A 19,590-nucleotide genomic window follows, 5' to 3' on the forward strand; every position below is an offset into this window, starting at 1 on the left:
GTATATGAAGCTATATGGAGTATAACAGCATATTATATTGTGTGTGTATGTGTGTGTGTGTGAGAAAGGGAGAGATAATTTAAGTTAAACGCTTTCAAACTTACGATATACACTACAGTCTCCGTGCTCACAGCGTCCCAAACACAAATAATTTTTATATATATTTTTTATATTTATATTTTCATTGTCTGGCTATCTGGGACTTCGGTATGGAGTTAAATGTTATTATTATAACTTTTTTGGTAGTATTCTATCAAATTGTGAGTTTATACTAGCACCTTTTGTTTTCTCGTGGTAACTGATAGAGCGTTTGGACATGGAAAGCGCTGCTACGTGACGTCAGACTTAACAAGCGAATAGACTAAACCAGTGGTTTTCAACCTCTGGTCCACCTATGGTGGTATTGCAGGTGGGCTGCCAATTACTATTAAAAAAAAATATTGTTAATATATGTAAAAATGTCTAAGTCATATCATAACATCATTTCATATCCAATCCAATCCAATCCACTTTATTTATATAGCACAAGTTAAACAAACAGCAAGGTTACCAAAGTGCTTTACAAAGATAAAAATCTAACACAAAAAACACACAACATAAATAAAATAGCATCAACAGTAACAGCGACAAAGAAGACCACGACAGCTCTTATGGTGGGTCAAGGAATAAAAATGTGTTTTTAAACGAGATTTAAAAATGTGGAGGGTGGGCGCAACTTTAATATTCAGTGGTAAATCATTCCACAATTTGGGAGCAACTGCTGAAAAAGAGCGGTTGCCTCTGGTCTTTAGCCTGGTCCAGGGCACATTCAGCTGCAGCTGATCACCTGACCTCAGTGACCTTGACGGGGTGTAAATTTGCAGGAGCTCTGAGATGTACTGAGGTGCCAACCCATTTAGGGACTTAAAAACAAACATTAAAATCTTAAAATGTATTCTAAAATATACAGGTAGCCAGTGGAGCGAGGCCAAAATAGGAGTGATGTGTTTTTGTTTCCAGGTTCCTGTTAACAGACGAGCAGCTGCATTTTGGACCAACTGTAGGCGTGAAAGGGAAATTTGGTTCACGCCAATGTAAAGTGCATTACAGTAGTCCAAACGGGTTGAAATAAAAGCATGAATCACTTGCTCAAAAATATTAAAAGATAAAACAGGTTTAATTTTGGATAAGAGCCTCAATTGATAAAAGCAGGATCTAACCACCCTGTTTATGTGCTTGTCAAGCTTAAATTCACTATCCATTTTATTGCCTAAGTTTGTCACTACTGGCTTTACATATTTCTGCAGGGACCCAAGATTTACGGGAGTAGAGTCACAATCCTGGATGGGTCCAAACACAATGATCTCAGTTTTTTCTTCATTTAAATGTAAAAAATTAAAAGACATCCAGGTTTTAATATCCTTGAGACATTCAAGTAAAGTCAGAGAACCGTTTGCATCTCTTCTCAGTGGTAAATAGATTTGCGAGTCATCCGCATAAAAATGGTAAGAAATACCAGGTCTTTTAAAAATATTTCCAAGAGGGAGAAGGTACAAAGAAAACAGTAGTGGTCCAAGAACTGAACCTTGAGGGACTCCACAGAGAAGGGTCACCAAGATGATGTAGATGATGTAGAGTCACCAAGTTTTACAGAAAACGATCGGTCAGATAAATATGATCTGAACCACTGCAGGGCAGTATCTCGGATGCCTACAGAGTTCTCTAATCGAGAGATAAGAATAGCGTGATCAATTGTGTCGAAAGCAGCAGTAAGGTCTAAAAGCACAAGAATAACTGAGTCTCCACGGTCAGTAGTTAATAAAAGATCATTAAAAACTCTTAAAAGTGCAGTCTCTGTACTATGAAAAGCTTTAAAACCAGATTGAAAAATTTCTAAAATACCATTTGTATCTAAATAGGATTGTAGTTGTGCAAAAACAATTTTTTCTAAGATTTTAGAAATAAAAGGAAGCTTTGATATCGGTCGGTAGTTAGCTAAAATAGTAGTGTCCAGATTTTTCTTTTTAATTAGAGGTACAACAGTTGCCTCCTTGCAGTACGCAGGAACTATTCCTGAAATCAAACTGCTGTTAATAATGTTTTGGACATTTGGCCCTATAGTGGTCCAGACCTCCTTAAAAAGGCAAGGGGGGACAATGTCCATTGGACATACTGAAGGATTGAGCTGCAGAATTAATTGATTGAGGCAAGATAGTGACACAGGCTCAAACTGGTCAAACACTGTTAAACAGGTCAGCGTTTCAGATGGGTCAGATACAGGTGGGGAAATATGAGCTCTAATGGAGGCAATCTTGTCTAAAAAATAGTGTAGAAAATTCTCACATACTTCAGAAGAAGATTCTAAACAAGAGGATTGGGGTGAATTTAAAATTGAGTCAATACTTTTCAAAAGGACACATGGTTTATTTATATTTTGGATAATTTTTTCTTTTAGATATCTATTTTTTTCTGCTTTTACTATTTTTTGATACCTTCTCCAGCTTTCCTTTAAAATTTCATAAAAGACATGAAGCTTGTCTTTCTTCCAATGACGCTCTGCTCTCCTGCACTCTCTCCTTGCTGCATGAGTAGTGTCATTGAACCATGGCTCAAATTTAGGTCTGGGGCGCAAAACTTTTAAAGGAGAAACAATGTCAAGAATGCTAGCACATGTGGAGAGAAAGGAAGAAGTTAATTTCTCTGTGTCTTCTACGATACCAGTATCAAGCTGAGACGATTTTTGAAAAAGACAAGAAAACTGAGCAGCAGTGGTCGGCTTAAAAACACGACCTAGGCGTGCAGGGGTATTTGATTTAGATTTAAGACATGACAAGTTAAAATCGAATAAAACCGGCATGTGATCAGAAAATATAGCATCCTGTGTCTGAATATTCAAAATGGGCAGACCATAGGATAACACGAGATCTAATGTGTGTCCCTGTTCCTGAGTGGGTCCGCTGACATGTTGAAAAAAGTTAAAAGTATCAATTATATCTAAAAAATCCTTTGTAGGTGGTTTGGAGGGACAACAAACATGTACATTAAAATCACCAACAATTAGAACTCTGTCATAGTCTGTCATAATACTGGCCAAGAATCCGAGAACTCTTTTATAAAATGTTTGTTATATTTCGGGCGGGCGATATATCAACGCGCACAGTACGGGATCCAAACGGCCTAAAACAAACAGGCTCAATTCAAATAATGAGAAAAGAGATGGTGCCAAAGGCTTACAATGTAAGCTGCTCTTTAAGACAGTCGCTATTCCTCCCCCACGTCCAGTGGTCCTTGGGGAATTTAAAAAAGTACAGTCAGGAGGTAAGAGGTCTGTAAAAGCATCTCACTCACCCACAGCAATCCATGTTTCTGTTAAAAACAGTACATCCACAGCTTGTGTGATGAAGAAGTCCTTAAGGATGAAAGTTTTGTTCATTACCGACCTTGCATTTATCAGTGCACATTTGGTTGATAGAGTCGAGATGTCAGCCACATGAGCTGACCGGCACAGCGGCCGAAGGTTACTGTAGTTACTTCCGCCAGGACTTCGGGGACGAGACGCGCAGATGCGCAGACCATGTCGCTCCTTGTACAATCCTACAACAGGTATCAACCAGCTGCTAGTTAGAACAAGGCACGACGAGCGACAAGGCGTTGAAAACATCAGTGACATTCCGGTGTCGCTGGCAACAACTTAAAGGGTGAAGCCAGCCATTCCTTAATCCGGACTAGCCAACCGCTACGCGCCCCTCTACGTCTGCGTCTCCGGGGAGATGGACCCTAGATGCAGATCAAATAAGATGGGACATCCGCCAAGAGTGGAGGGGGAAATGTTTTTGAACCACCCTGGGAATAGTTTTCAGTAAAGTCCACCGTACTTTTGATTTTAAGTAACTCTTGACGATCATACACCAACAGAGAATGAATGGTCTTTGGGACAGACAGCACAAACCATACAAACAAAACGAAGACTGCCAGAGTAAGACGGCGAGCCAGACACACCGGCGCCATCTTGTCTACATAGCAGTAATGTCTAATTTAAATATATATAATTAAATAATTAAAGAATATGTATAATTAAACAACAAAAATAATATTAAACTGTTACTATGCTTCCACTATTCAAGCTCGCTGATTGGTTTAAGAATATATCTTAGATATTTTTGCTGCATATGCTACAGAACAACAAATTCAAACATGCATAAATGGCTGTTGTTTTTCCTCCTGACTGCTAGCTCTGGTGACTGTCTACCCGCTGCTGAGCTCTGCCTGCATCTGGTTTTCCCATTATTTTCTGTTCATTGCCAGTTCATTATAGGGCTGTGCGATTAATAGAAATCATCATAAAATCACGATTTGAGCGTGCACGATTTCTAAATCACTTTATAGCATGATTTTCCGTGGCCCTGACCTCCTGCAGTATGCTATCCGATCCAAACAGAATGCAGCGCCTAGCGCAAGAACAGAACAGACTGGGCATATGCCTGTAACTCCAGGTTCACACTCTCATAGGCGGAAATCGCGGGGGGGTTGGGGGGGTCCGGACCCCCCCATCTGAGGATTGCCCCCCCTAAAATATAATTGAAATATGTGTTTTGTAAATAATATAATGATATATAGTTAAACTAATTGTGTAAGTAGTAAAACAATACAAATGCAAACGGAGCAACAACAAAAAAAGTTTTAAACATCTCGAGTTCCCCCTGCTTTGCCTCACATTGCTTTGGTCCACTGCCTGCTCCCCTTTTACCTCACCACCACCGACACGCGCGCACACACACACAAACATAGTCCGGTCGGGTGCGAGAAAACAACGTGTTTCAGTAGTTGTTGAACTCCATAAGTCAAGCTTATTTATTCATATTAAACATCGGATGACGTGATTATTTTCTCTTTAATATAGATGATGCTGAGTCTTTAATACATTGTGTCAAAAAAAAATTATTGTGTACCAATTTACTTCCGTCACCGATGTAGTCTGCACTGTTAGTGATTATAACGTTTACCCTTGTTTTATACAGGCGTTTACCTAGCTTGTTTAATAACATCTTACACATACCCATAGTGTACGCATATACAAGTCGTGTACGTTAGATTAGACTAGTGTGGGTGCGCATTTAGATTTTCCCGCGTTCACTATGATTTAGTTGGTTTCAGTGGCGGCTCGTCGGGTGAGGCAAGGGGAGGCAGTTTTCCCCCAATTTTTAAGGTGAAAATGAGGAAGATTTAATGTTAATAACATTCACTATTCATTTCAGTTCATGTCTCAGAATGTTTATAATTTTGTTTGTAATTTCACAGTTGTAATACCATTACATGAAAGCTCCGCTTTTCTATCGCGAATGTGGTGAATCTGCTGATGTAATTACACCTCTAAGTGAAAGAGAAGGGGAAGGGGAGGCCAGGGGAACCAATCAGCATCAAGTCTTCACTTTCAGCACTGATGAGTGCTGAGAAAAGTAACATCATAGAGGAGGCTAGCCTCCCTTCTGGAATATCAACCAACCATCATAGAGACGTAAATTAGATGCTATTAGTTTGAACCTGTTTTTATACAGTCTATGGTTCGAATGTCTCACGGAGCGGCTGGGCTGATAATTTACCAAGTATTTATAATGAGTGAATATATTTTCTTTACGGTTTCTGACTAAATATAAAAGTTAATATTAAGTGCATTTTAGTCACCATATAGCCGTTTTAGTACTATTTCACCAACGAAAGAAGTTGAAAACTAAGCTACAGCAGTAACAGCACTAATTTTGAGAAACACACTGAGGAGGGGTTTCCTAACTGAGTGAATCCACTTTTTGAACAAATCAGTCTTTGACGTAATAAATTATTATTTTTAGTTTTTTTCCCTCACTTTCACGTCTATACCAATCTCACTATACATTTGTGGGAGGGTGTAAGTCTAAGAGTGTGTATGCCTTCATTTTGCTAGGCATGGCAAATGTTTTTATATATGCATGTTTTAATTATAACTGTAAAGCAACAACATTGCTATTAAATGTGCTATATAAATAAATAAAAGTTGAAGTTAAGTTCAAATTCCATTGTATTTTTTGGCTTGATTGTGTAAACAACTTCAAAAACACTGCAAAAAAAAATTTAGTCAGCTTTTTCATTAAACCAGAAAGAAACTTAGAGAAGAAGGATAATGGACTGGTTCCATTCAATAGTAAGGCTTTCCTCTCTGTACATATATCCTTAAGTACAATTTTGCCAATTTTGCCCTTCAAAGCTTGCTCATGAGAAATGTTATGTTTATTGCCCCCCCAACATTTAGATTGCCCCCTGCTCTGTCTACTCTGTCTGTGATGCACCTTTTTTCCGAGCCCATGTTAACGGATCACAGCATTCACAATGTACATGGTAATAAACTAGAAATAAAAACGTGCGAAAATAATTAATATCTTGCACATGAGCATAGAGAGAGTTGTGAGCGCACAGGATGCAGTTTAAGTGAGAGGAGACACGTTTTAAGTGCGCACACTCTCTCCGTGCAGAGCAGCGTGTATCTGAGCAAGTACGTCTGGTTTTGTGACAGAGCAAAGGAAATCTGCGTGCGAACAGAGAGATTCGCGCTCGTGCATTATTTCAATGTGCTTTCGCGTTATATTTATGCGCTCTCGCTGCTGACCGCATGCACACACTGCAAACACCTGAGGCACCGCTACAATTAATGAGCTCTATGAACATGCATGGCAAAAAAAGAAAAGAACATCTTTAGTGAAAATTTTGACTTATGTCTGTTCTAGAGACTTTACAATTTTTTGATAAAGCTCTAATTGGTTTTCTTTTGGAAATATGTTTCAAATTTCAAATATGTTGCCCTGCTGCAGGGGCTCTGGAACGAACACTGTACAGGAATCCCTGAGCTAGAAGCATCCAATGCCGTATCTAGAGCCCTAACATTCTTACTGTCCTCAATTAAATTTTGGATGCGTGTCTCTAATTCTGAAATCTTCTCTGTCAGCCTAACTATTTCCCTGCATTTATCACATGTGAATCCCTCATCTGCAACAGAGATAGATAAACTGTACATGTGACAGGAGGTGCAAATAGCAATAGCAGAAGAAGCCATTATTCACCGTGCTTGATTCAATATTCTTACCACAGTTGTTTGATGAACTTGTGAAAAACTGGAGCGGGGGAGAGGAGAGGAGAGGAGAGGAGAGGAGAGGAGAGGAGAGGAGAGGAGAAAAGAAAACAGCGATATGTTCGAATGAAAACACTAATGGCAAGCTAACGAGTGCCAACGCAATGCAGGTGTACTGCACTCACGGATATAAAATAAAAGTGAACGATCAAAATTTATCTGATAAGATTAATTGATAGTATCAGAAATATGGTGTGAATAAAGTTATATTTTATCACTTTAAAAAACAGAGACTGTTAGTAAGATAAAGATTCTATAGAGAAAAAAAACAGCTATACGGAGCTACGATTAGCTACAGCAAGGCCAGCAGGCCAACAGGAAGTAGAGAAAACACTGTCCCGTGTCACCCGCAGTCACCCTAGGGTTCTGTGCAGGTGATAGGTGTCAAGACTGGATTGTTACACATCAGGAACAGCTGACTGTCAGCTGATGCAAGCGTGTCTAACGTGGCCTGAGTGAACTAATGCGATGCTCGATTTATACACTGCAAAAAACAATGTTTTTTGTGATGTCAAGAGCTCATACATTTCTTGATAACCTTGATTTCTTGTCCCCTTTCTTGAGGTCTGTGTGTCAGTTATTGAGATATTGAGATCTGTGTTGAACATCTGTTTCTTCAAAAGAAAAGATTGTTGCTAATTGAAAAAATCTGTAGCTGCCTTGATAAATGTTTTGGCCAATGAGGAATTTCACATTTACTGAATAAACTAATTTAAAATGACAAAACAATGTGAAGCTACTTTGGAGAATTATCTAAATGAACCTTGAATGTTTAACCTTTTTTAATTATTTTTTTATTGTGCAGTAGTAAATGCTGAAAAAACGTACATTTGTACAAAGTGAACCTTATTGTAATGTTTTACCAATATTTTTTTTTTTTTACATTAAAGCGAATTTGGCATGGATTTTCCTTTTCAGCATTATAGCGTATACATGAAAAGCTAGATTTTTCACATGAAGTAATTCTCTCTTAGAATTTGATTGAGTTTTGAGCTCATATGATGTAGGAAGTCCCTTGTGTTTTATGTGCTCTTGGACTGAAGCTATTATTGTATTTGTTAAATTAAGTCTGCGAGGAAGAGAGGCTGCTCACTGCAGAGCCAATGGATGGAGCGTGACATCCAGCTCCCCCTTGCTGAACGTAATGGGTGGAGCAAGACACGCCAACCACACATGGATCACTACCCATTCACTTATCACTAAACATAACTCGTCTCTACCCATTACATCCAGAGAGGGGGAGCTTGATATCATTTGGCTCTGCAGTGAGCAATGCTTGATGAGGAAGGCAGGACTCACAGTGACTTGGTTTTTGCCAGCTGAGAAAAAATGTGTTTGGTGTCCTAAAGAGCTACCACAATGTGAATAACATCAGAATTGTATTGGCTTGCTTAAGATTATGAGAAAGAGACATACATGACCAGCATAGGCACATTAAATCAACATCACATGAAACTAATCACACTCATAATCACACACTGAACAGATGTGATTGGCAAACACATACTTGAATATGGAAGCCAAGACCTTCATCATATACACGCTTGCGCTCGAGAGATTCCCCCTTCAGCGTATTTGCCATTTGATTTATCTGCACCAGTGACACTTATTCTGACAAATGTGTCCAGGGATATTTATGTGTCCTGCCATACTGGTGCTGAGGAAATCTCTCTTCATTAAGTCCATTACCACACACACACACACACACAAAGACACAAAGCAATTTCATTCCCTTATCTCTTGTTCCTCTATCATTTTGCCACCAGCTCAGGTAAACCATTTTTGGTGTGCGGGTGCAAGAATGTGTATATGTGTAAATGTATCTGTCTGTCTGTCCGTTTGTTTTTTAAGCAGAAAGGGAAACACTGGGAAAGGGCAAAGATTGAATTTCTTAAATTTATTTTCTGCCCAACCATCATTTCAAATTAATCTGGAATTAATCCTTAGCATCTGCTCACATTAGAGAATGTACATAATTTTGTATATATATAAAAAAATTAAAAAAAATGAAGCATAGCGTCAGTTCAGGTAGGCCACATCAGTCAAGCTTGCATCAGCTGACATGTTTACCTATAGAAATTCAATACACAGCAGTCTGCATTCTGTTTTTCTATTTATGTTGCCTTTTCAGCTACACTTTAGCTGCTCCCATCATGCTGCACTGCACTCATTACCACTCTCCATCCCCAGCTCCTCCACCATCTGACAGCACCTTACTTGCTGCATCTACTAAGAAAATCTGGAATTATATTATTTTCCTTCTCGATATGTTATTGTTCTCTTGTAAAATCAAGTACAGTTGATATTTATTACCGTATATCATAAATCAGTGTTTATTACACAATGATCTGTTTTAGTGTATGTTAAAAATAATTCTGCTGATGCTGTTCTATAATGCCGTGGGGGGAAATAGTTGTTGTTGCTGCGCTTCCTACTCTATCCAGGCAAGGCTGTATGGACAGATGGAGAGTTTTTGCCCAGAATGGAACCATACCAACAATCTTAATTATTGTTATTTGCCAATAAATCCTTTGACAGTAGTGGTCCTGTCTAAACAAATTAAAATAAGGCTTAAGGCAAATCAATTATGTGATCAGTAGCCGCGTTTCCACTGTCACTTCCGGTGCTTGATCATGCCTTCGCGTCATCGCGGACATCACACTCCCGAGTCGAATGCACAAAGTCTGAACTACCGAGGATGCATGTCCAAAATCAGCGTACTTTGTATTGAAAAAACGCGCAGACTTACGTCACCAGACTATAGGTCCTTCTAAAGAAGTTAGCATATTGTGATAAAAGTTCATTATTTTCCATAATGTAATGATAAAAATTAAACTTTCATATATTTTAGATTCATTGCACACCAACTGAAATATTTCAGATCTTTTATTATTTTAATACTGAGGATTTTGGCATACAGCTCATGAAAACCCAAAATTCCTATCTCAAAAAATTAGCATATCATGAAAAGGTTCTCTAAACGAGCTATTAACCTAATCATCTGAATCAACTAATTAACTCTAAACACCTGCAAAAGATTCCTGAGGCTTTTAAAAACTCCCAGCCTGGTTCATTACTCAAAACCTCAATCATGGGTAAGACTGCCGACCTGACTGCTGTCCAGAAGGCCAACATTGACACCCTCAAGCGAGAGGGTAAGACACAGAAAGAAAATTCTGAACGAATAGGCTGTTCCCAGAGTGCTGTCTGTATCAAGGCACCTCAGTGGGAAGTCTGTGGGAAGTAAAAAGTGTGGCAAAAAAACGCTGCACAACGAGAAGAGGTGACCGGACCCTGAGGAAGATTGAGTCTAGAGTAGAAACATCCAGAGCCACCGTGCACAGGCGTGTGCAGGAAATGGGCTACAGGTGCCGCATTCCCCAGGTCAAGCCACTTTTGAACCAGAAACAGCGGCAGAAGCGCCTGACCTGGGCTACAGAGAAGCAGCAACTGGACTGTTGCTCAGTGGTCCAAAGTTTCGGATGAAAGCAAATTTTGCATGTCATTCGGAAATCAAGGTAGAAGGAGTAGAAGGAAATACCAAAATGCCTGAAGTCCAGTGTCAAATACCCACAGTAAGTGATGGTCTGGGGTGCCATGTCAGCTGCTGGTGTTGGTCCATTGTGTTTTATCAAGGGCATGGTCAATGCAGCTAGCTATCAGGAGATTTTGGAGCACTTCATGCTTCCATCTGCTGAAAAGCTTTATGGAGATGAAGATTTCGTTTTTCAGCACAACCTGGCACCTGCTCACAGTGCCAAAACCACTGGTAAATGGTTTACTGACCATGGTATTACTGTGCTCAATTGGCCTGCCAACTCTCCTGACCTGAACCCCATAGAGAATCTGTGGGATATTGTGAAGAGAAAGTTGAGAGACGCAAGACCCAACACTCTGGATGAGCTTAAGGCCGCTATTGAAGCATCCTGGGCCTCCATAACACCTCAGCAGTGCCACAGGCTGATTGCCTCCATGCCACGCCGCATTGAAGCAGTCATTTCTGCAAAAGGATTCCTGACCAAATATCGAGTGCATAACTGAACATAATTATTTGAAGGTTGACTTTTTTTGTATTAAAAACACCTTTCTTTTATTGGTCGGATGAAATATGCTAATTTTTTGAGATAGGAATTTGGGGTTTTCATGAGCTGTATGCTAAAATCATCAGTATTAAAACAATAAAAAGACCTGAAATATTTCAGTTGGTGTGCAATGAATCTAAAATATATGAAAGTTTAATTTTTATCATTACATTATGGAAAATAATGAACTTTTTCTCAATATGCTAATTGTTTGAGAAGGACCTGTATTTGCCTAATCTTCCCGGTACTTTACACCCTGGTGGAAACGCAGAAAGCAACAGGTCTGGGGGGAAAAAGTTCCTGGTACAAATGTAAAAATGAAGTCACTATTGTGACTTCAAGTAAATAGAGACAGACTCGACTGAATAACAGACTATGTTCATAATGCTTTATTTCTGTGTGACTAATTTTCAATCCTGATAAATTAATTAATTATGATTCATCACCTTATTATAGTAAAACATTGATGCTTTTGGATTTAAATATTTAATAAAGCCTGCAAACAAATGACAGCTTTTATCAAGCTTGTTTTGTGATCGCGCTAATTGCAAGGACTTTTTTCTCATTAGTTTTCTGATAACTTCTCTTTGTTGGTGAAATGATGGGGTTGTATGACGTTGTTCCTGAGAGGCATGTAAGGGTGGGTTTTAGTGATGCGCAGCGGAGCTTCTGGCCCGATGGTGGAAAGGCGGCAATATTTTGGCCTCAGTGCTACTTGCCCGAGGCTATTAGCCCTGCCCAATCCATTTTAAGCCCTGGCTCGCACTGGCCTGACAGTGGAAAAGTGACTAGTGATCTCAGGGGTGGCCACCATCAGTCCTGAAGAGGCAGCTGGAGTGAAACTCTGCAGAACTGTGGCTCTCCATGACTGATGTTGGCCACCCCTGATCTTTATCAAGTCAAGTCAAATCACCTTTATTTATATAGCACTTTAAACAAAACAAAAAAAATGTGTCAAAGCAAATGAACAACATTAATTAGGAAAACAGTGTGTCAATAATGCAAAAGGACAGTTAAAGGCAGTTCATCATTGAATTCAGTGATGTCATCAGCAGTTCAATTCCAGGCTGCAGCAAAGTCAGATTGTGCAGAAGAATCATCTGTTTCCTGTGGTCTTGTCCTAATGGTCATCTGAGACATTGTTTTTACAGGGGTTCAGTATCGAGGTCTCTACTTGTCCTGGTCTCCGCTGTCTTTCAGGGCTGTAGAGTTCCTTTCTAGGTGCTGATCCACCATCTGGTCTGGATACGTACTGGATCTGGGTGACAGCAGTGACCCTCTGATCTGGATTCGGTTCCGGTTTACCTAATTAATGGAGCCTAAAAATCCTTTAGCGGATTTGAATATTGTAAGTGTATTAGTGTGTTATGTGTAAGCCAGGTTAAAGTGATGGGTCTTTAATCTAGATTAAACTGCAAGAGTGTGTTTGCCTCCCGAACAATGTTATTTAGGTTATTCCAGAGTTTAGGCGCTAATTAGGATCTGCTGTCTGCAGTTGATTTTGATATTCTAGGTATTATCAAATTGCCTGAGTTTTGAGAATGCAGAGGACGTGGAGGACTATAATGTAACAAGAGCTTGTTCAAATACTGAGGTGCTAAACCATTAAGGGCTTTATAAATGATAAGCAAGTTTTTAAAATCTATATGTTTAATAGGGAGTCAGTGCCGTATTGACAGAACCAGGATAATATTGTCATACTTCCTGGTTCTAGTAAGAACATTAGCTGCTGCATTTTGGAATAACTGGAGTTTGTTAAATAAGCTTGCAAAACAACCACCCAATAAAGCATTACAATAATCTAACCTTGAGGTCATAAACGCATATATTAACATTTCTGCATTTGACATTGAGAGCATAGGCTTTAATTTAGATATATTTCTGAGATAGAAAAATACAGTTTTACAGATGCTAGAAATGTGGATTTCTAAGGAAAGATTGCTATCAAATAGCACACCTAGGTTACTAACTGATGATGAAGAATTGACAGAGCAGCCATCAAGTCCCTAGACAGCGTTCTAGGTTATTACATGCAGAGTTTTTAGGTCCTATAATTAACAACTCTGTTTTTCAGAATTTAGCAGTAAGAAATTATTTGTCATCCAGTTTTTTATATTGACTACGCATTCCGTTAGTTTTTTCAAATTTGTACAGTATGTTTCGCTGGGCCACGAAGAAATATAGAGCTGAGTATGATCTGCATGACAGTGAAAGCTAACACAGTGTTTCTTGATGATATCTCCCAAGGGTAACATGTAAAGTGTGGAGAGTAACGGCCCTAGTACTGAGCCTTGAGGTACTCTATACTGCACTTGTGATCGATATGATACCTCTTCATTCACTGCTATGAATTGATGACATATAAGAACTATTTAAACCATGCTAATGCACTTCCATTAATGCCAACAACGTGTTCTAGTCTATTCAAAAGGATATTGTGGTCAATAGTGTTGAATGCAGCACTAAGATCCAATTGCACTAAGAGAGAGAAACAACCACAATCAGATTATAAGAGCAGGTCATTTGTATCTCTAAGGAGAGCAGTCTCAGTACTATGATAGTGTCTACATCCTGACTGGAAATCCTCACAGATAATTTTTTTCTCTAAGAATAAATATACTTGTGAGTATACTACCTTTTCTAGTATCTTGGACAGAAAAGGGAGATTCGAGATCGGTCTATAATTAACTAGTTCTTTGGGGTCAAGTTGTGTGTTTTATTATGAGAGGCTTAATAACAACCAGTTTGAAGGTTTTGGAGACATATCCTAATGACAATGAGGACTTAATAATAGTCAGAAGAGGATCTATGACTTGTGGGAGCATCTCTTTTAGCTGCTTAGATGGAATAGGTCTAACATACATGTTGTTGGTTTAGATTATTTAACAAGTTTATACAGTTCTCTCTCTCCTATGTTAGAGAATGAGTAGAACTGTTCCTCAGGGGATCTATAGTGCACTGTCTGATGCGATACTGTAGCTGACAGCTGCATTGTTACAATTTTATCTCTAATAGTATTGATCTTATGAGTAAAGTAGTTCATAAAGTCATTACGAGTGTTGGGAGTAACGCCGTTTAAGTAGAACGGCATTATCAACTGAGTTTAATTTTCAGTAACGGAGTAATCTAATTAATTACTTTTCCCATCATTGCAATGCCGTTACCTTATTTGAGAATGTAAAGTGTTGCGTTACTACAAGTTGGTTGAATAAAGCATGAGTTGTCATGCTTTGGCTACACATCAGCTGCCTTGAGAGAGCAGGCGTGGGGATGATGATACCGTTGCAAATCCGATGATGATTGGCTGGGTGGGTGGTGCCGCTCTGACAACCACTTAACACAAGTACTTTCATTTTCTCTGTATCCCCACATGTTCATGTTCATTGTTTTGTATTATTTCCTTTGTAAATAAATAAATAAATAAATAAAAAGGGGGAAAAAAATCATGGAAAACAAAACAAAAAAGCGTCAGCGATAATGCCATTCTCAAACTGGAATATTGTTGTTTAGCATGAGAAAAAGGACACAATATTGATGTGCGCATGAACAGTAGGCTAAACCCGGGTAGGAAAATCTGACGGGTAGGATTATGTCAGGACACCGCACTACTTCTCGTTAATTGAAATTAAAGGCAAGAATGTTTCTGTAAAATGCACTCTATGCCCAGGTAAAAAGACTTTATCCACGTCTGCCTCAAGCAACTCAAATCTTATGAACCACCTCACATCAACACATGCTAACTGAATATTTAAGAGTTGGATAGTGTTCTGTTTATTGTAATGTTAGGCCTAATATACAGTTACAGAGATTTGCACTACTGGCCAGGTTTCCCTTTGTTTTGTTTTTTTACCCAAGTTTAAATTTGTTTGTCTTAATTTTGCATTTGAATTTTATTTTCAATATGTATTTTTATATGTTTTTATTTCTATGCATATCAATTGACAGGCTGCAATCTATTGAGTTCCAATAAATACAACATTTTCTAAAATACTTAATATAATATAAACATCTTATAATCTGACGTAATAGCGTTATAGAAGATAAAAATTTACATCACAGTTACTTTGCTGAGTAACTAATTACTTTTACAATGTGGTAACTGAGTTACTAACTCAATTACATTTTGGGAGAAGTAATTTGCAAATGTAACTACAAAATTAAGATGACCAACACTGGTTATTACTGTTGTGATGTTGGAAAATGTCAACAATTGTTGATGCTTTATGAGTGCTTTTTGTTAATTTAGCCACTGCATTGAATAAATACCTGGGGTTATAGCAATAGCAATATGAAATACCTCTAGTTTTGTTTTCCTCCAGCTGTGCTCCATCCGGGCTGCTCTCTTTAGGGTGCAAGTGTGGTCATTATACCATGGTGTCAGACTGTTTTCCTTAACCTTTTTTAAGCGTAAAGGAGCAACTGTATTTAAAATACTTAAAAAGAGAGAGTCCATAGTTTCTGTTACATCATCAAGAAGTTTTGAGGTTTTGGATATGCTAAGGAATTGTGATACATCAGGAAGACTACTTAGCAGACTTTTGTGCTAGAAGTGATGGTTCTACCATACTTGTAACAAGAAGTAGAATTCATCGCTTGGCTGCATAATTTCAACACCACAACATCAATTCCATGTTATAGTATTAAATCTAGAGTATGATTTCGACAATGAGTAGGTCCTGAGACGTGTTGTCTAACCCTAATATAGTTCAGAATGTCTATAGATGCTGATCCCAATGCATCTTTTTCATTATCAACATGGATATTTAAATCACCAACAATTAAAACTTTTTCTGCAGCCAGCATTAATTCAGATGTAAAATCAGCAAACTCTTTAATAAAGTCTGTATGGTGACCTGGTGGCCTGGTGTATCATTGATACATTTGTAGCCTCACTGGGTTGTACATAATTATTAACTCAAATGATATATAGGGAATTTGAATAATTAATCGGGAATATGATATATATATATATATATATATATATATATATATATATATATATATATATATATATATATATATATATATATCATATGACAGTTACATTAATATTATTGATTATGAAAAATAGCTCAATTGCATATATCAATAACTCATTACAGGGCACTGTTATAAAGTTTTACGACCTGGTCAGGAGTAGGGTTACAGAATCATGACTCTATTTGAGAACCTTAAAATGAGGAGAAACATTTCCAGTTTACAAGTCAGCAAAATTATAATCCTCGCATAACAAGGATTAACCATTTTATGCAATGCACAAACATATTCAAAATACATATTATTAAGGAGTTATTATTAAGAAAAGTTTGTGTGTGTGTTTAGGAATGTGGTGTGTGTGTGTGTGTGGGGGGGGGGGGGTTCGTTTCTCCTTTGAGGATGCTCAAGGGTATCCCTGGACAGTCTCAATAGATGTAATAACTGTCACCCACGGCAGGGTCTTGCCGACATCACGGCGCCCCAAATGCTGAATTATGTTGTAAAACGAAGGACCTTGTTTACTCACGTTCTGGTCTTTGAGTGCAGAATGTGTTAGAGTCAGGATTCATTAATATGAAACAGATGGCTGAAATTACATCAGCTCATTAGTGTTACATCTCCCCCTTTCCGTCGGATGAAGTCCCTGTGTGGACATCATCGGACAGCAATCATCACTATGGGCAGATGACAGGTGAATCATGATGGTCGTGTAGTAGGTGGATCATGATGGCAGGTGGTTCCTGGATGGCAGGTGGTTCTTGGAGCTGAGGATTCAGCTTGATGAGGTTCGGTGTTGTCTTTGACTTGGCACCCCCTTTCCGGGGATTCCATCGGAGACCTCCAGCCATGGCTGTCGTGAGTTTGGCTGTAGAGGTTTGCATCTGGTTGAGTCTCCTGTATGGGATGAAGGTAACGCCAAGAGTCAGGGTGTGACCAATGACATTGGAGATGCACCGTGCAGTGTCAGATGACTGGTTCAGAACGGGCTGTCGAGACAGTGCTTGGAGGGCTGTGTCGACGGGAGTAATGTCAATGTGTTGGGTGGTACCTTTCAGTACTTGGTCAAGCAGGTTGACACGAGTGGCAGTGTCATACTGGTCATAGGTCAGTGTAGCTGTGCGCACAGGAGTGTTGACGAGCCATCTGTCACCTACAATCTCTGCTTGCGTTTCTGTGACTTGTGTACGAGGCTTGGCTTCGGCAGGGCAACGTGTGTCGCTGACCAGGGGTTGCAATCCGTAGATTCCTTCAGCGTTGTGTCTGAGGAAGGGTTTGCTAAGGCAGAGATAATGAATGTCTTTGGTCAAAGTACACATGTGCAGGTTTGGGGCCAGGTACAGCTGTGTGTCGCTGTCGTGGTAGGCCACCACATCTGGAATGTGTGTCTTGGTGTGGGTGTTGCTTTTCCACATCCTGACACTGACAATGTCTTTAAGTCTGTAGACTTGGCTTGACTCGCTGATGGGTTGGTTCAGGGGCACATTCACTTCTCTCTGTTTGGGGTTGACGTGCAGTAGGATGGCACTATCCAGAGAGTTGGCCAGGTGTATTTGTAGCAGATCAGCTTGCGTGGTGATGGCGTAAGCCAGCACAGTTAGCACAAGGTTAGGCTGTCATTGGAGGAGGTAACCTCCCACAGCATGTCTGTTGTTAACGCTGTAAACAGCTGAGTCTGGGTAAAGTCATTCTGGAAGACAAGTAAACAGTGGTTTCATGGAGTTTATGTTCATACCAATGTTAAACGTTCTGGCGGCAGCAGCGGCTCTTAGCAAAGTTTGGAGCGGTGGTGGTGTCCACTTAACACCATTTGTGTAACAGTCACTTTCTCATGTTGGCTGAACATGTGTTAGACATCGGCCTCAGTGTGAGTGAGGGAGTCCTCTCTACATCGGATCCCTCTCCAGCCGTGTTCGGTTACAGTGCTGGGGTAGTGTGCCCTGTCATCGGTGATCAGGGGTCTCAGTGGTTCTCTCAGTGGCAGCTGTAATCTCTTTGGCTGACAGCACAGCACGGCAAACCACAGCAGCATCCTGGTACAGATAATAGGGAGAGAGAGAGTGGGGGGGGGGGGGGAAGAAACAAGCAAGGGCTGTCTTTGGTTGGACAGGGCAGTCTCTTTGCTTAGTGGGCGGCGACTGGGTTTGGCTCGCCCTGGCCCATGTTTTGCCACATCTTGCTGCTGGCATGATGCTTGCTTCAGTGTCTTGTCAGTGGCTCTGGTGCTGCGTGGTGCAGCACATGCTGCATCATGGAAATATATTGGCATTTTCCCCCTTTTGCTCCGTGGCATTACAAGCCCTGGCATTGTGATGTCAGACGGTGCACAACCCACGATGTTGTTCTGTGCATGCAGCAAGTTTTTCGTATCATGCAGTGGTCTGGGGCATTGGTTGTCAGTGACTGTAGACTGGTTGCCAGGGTGGATGGAGGGGTCTGAGAGGTGGTAAAGCAAAGTCATTATGGAGGTTTCAGAAGCCCGCATGTCTGCTATGTTGGTCTGTGGAGACAACGGAGCCAGCGTCAGTGTTTCTGAGGTAGGCAGTTTAGCTAGTAAAGTTCTTATGCTGTGTGTAATCACTCCAACCTTGAATGTGGGTGGGTGGGTTGGGAGTGACCACAGCCTGTTGTTTAGTGCGCCAGTTTTGGCAAGGGTGTCAGTTTGATCTTTTAAGTCCTTGTCTAGACTTGGTAGCTTCAAGTGTCCTTTTTCCTTCTTTCAGTACACGGTCACATTGTGTGTTTTTGTGATGTTATCACATTGCTGGAACAGGTGTTGGTGTTTGACATGCTTGTTGTTTGCAGTTTTGAAACCATACTGTTTACAGCATGGAAGATGGCACACGAAACTGAGTCTGTTAGAGTCTGTACAGGCTTCGTTCAAACAGATGTTGAATTCAGCTGGTGAGTTGGCATAGTCGAACAGACACCTGTTGAAGGTGAACTGACGGTCGCCAAGTGTTAATGCCAGTTTGTGTTGGTTTTCTGGGTGCACCGGAATGGTCCAGAATCCCGAGGCCACGTCAAGTGTAGGGAGGATTGTGGCTCCTCTGATTCGGGGCATTTCTTGTTCCAGCTGGGTCTTGTGCCATCGTGACAGCGGCACCTGTTGATTCCTGTAGTCACTAGTGGGTCGCCACTCGCAGTTAGTTTTGAGGGTGGGCCGGATGAGGGCTGAGTAGGTGCTGTTGGATGACACCTTTCTCCAGCATAGATTCGGTGATCTCCTGCACTGGTTTGTGTGAGGCGACCGGAATCTTGTACTGTTTGACAGAAGTGGGAGGAGCATCAGGGTGCGTTGGTATGCGCACCGTGTGTAGGTTGGTAAGACCACAGTCTAAAAAGTCTTTGGCACAGGATTCTTTGATCTTATAAAGAACTTGTCTGAGTCTTTGGCGA

This window comes from Carassius gibelio, chromosome A7 (assembly GCF_023724105.1).
Source record: "Carassius gibelio isolate Cgi1373 ecotype wild population from Czech Republic chromosome A7, carGib1.2-hapl.c, whole genome shotgun sequence".
NCBI lineage: Eukaryota > Metazoa > Chordata > Actinopteri > Cypriniformes > Cyprinidae > Carassius > Carassius gibelio.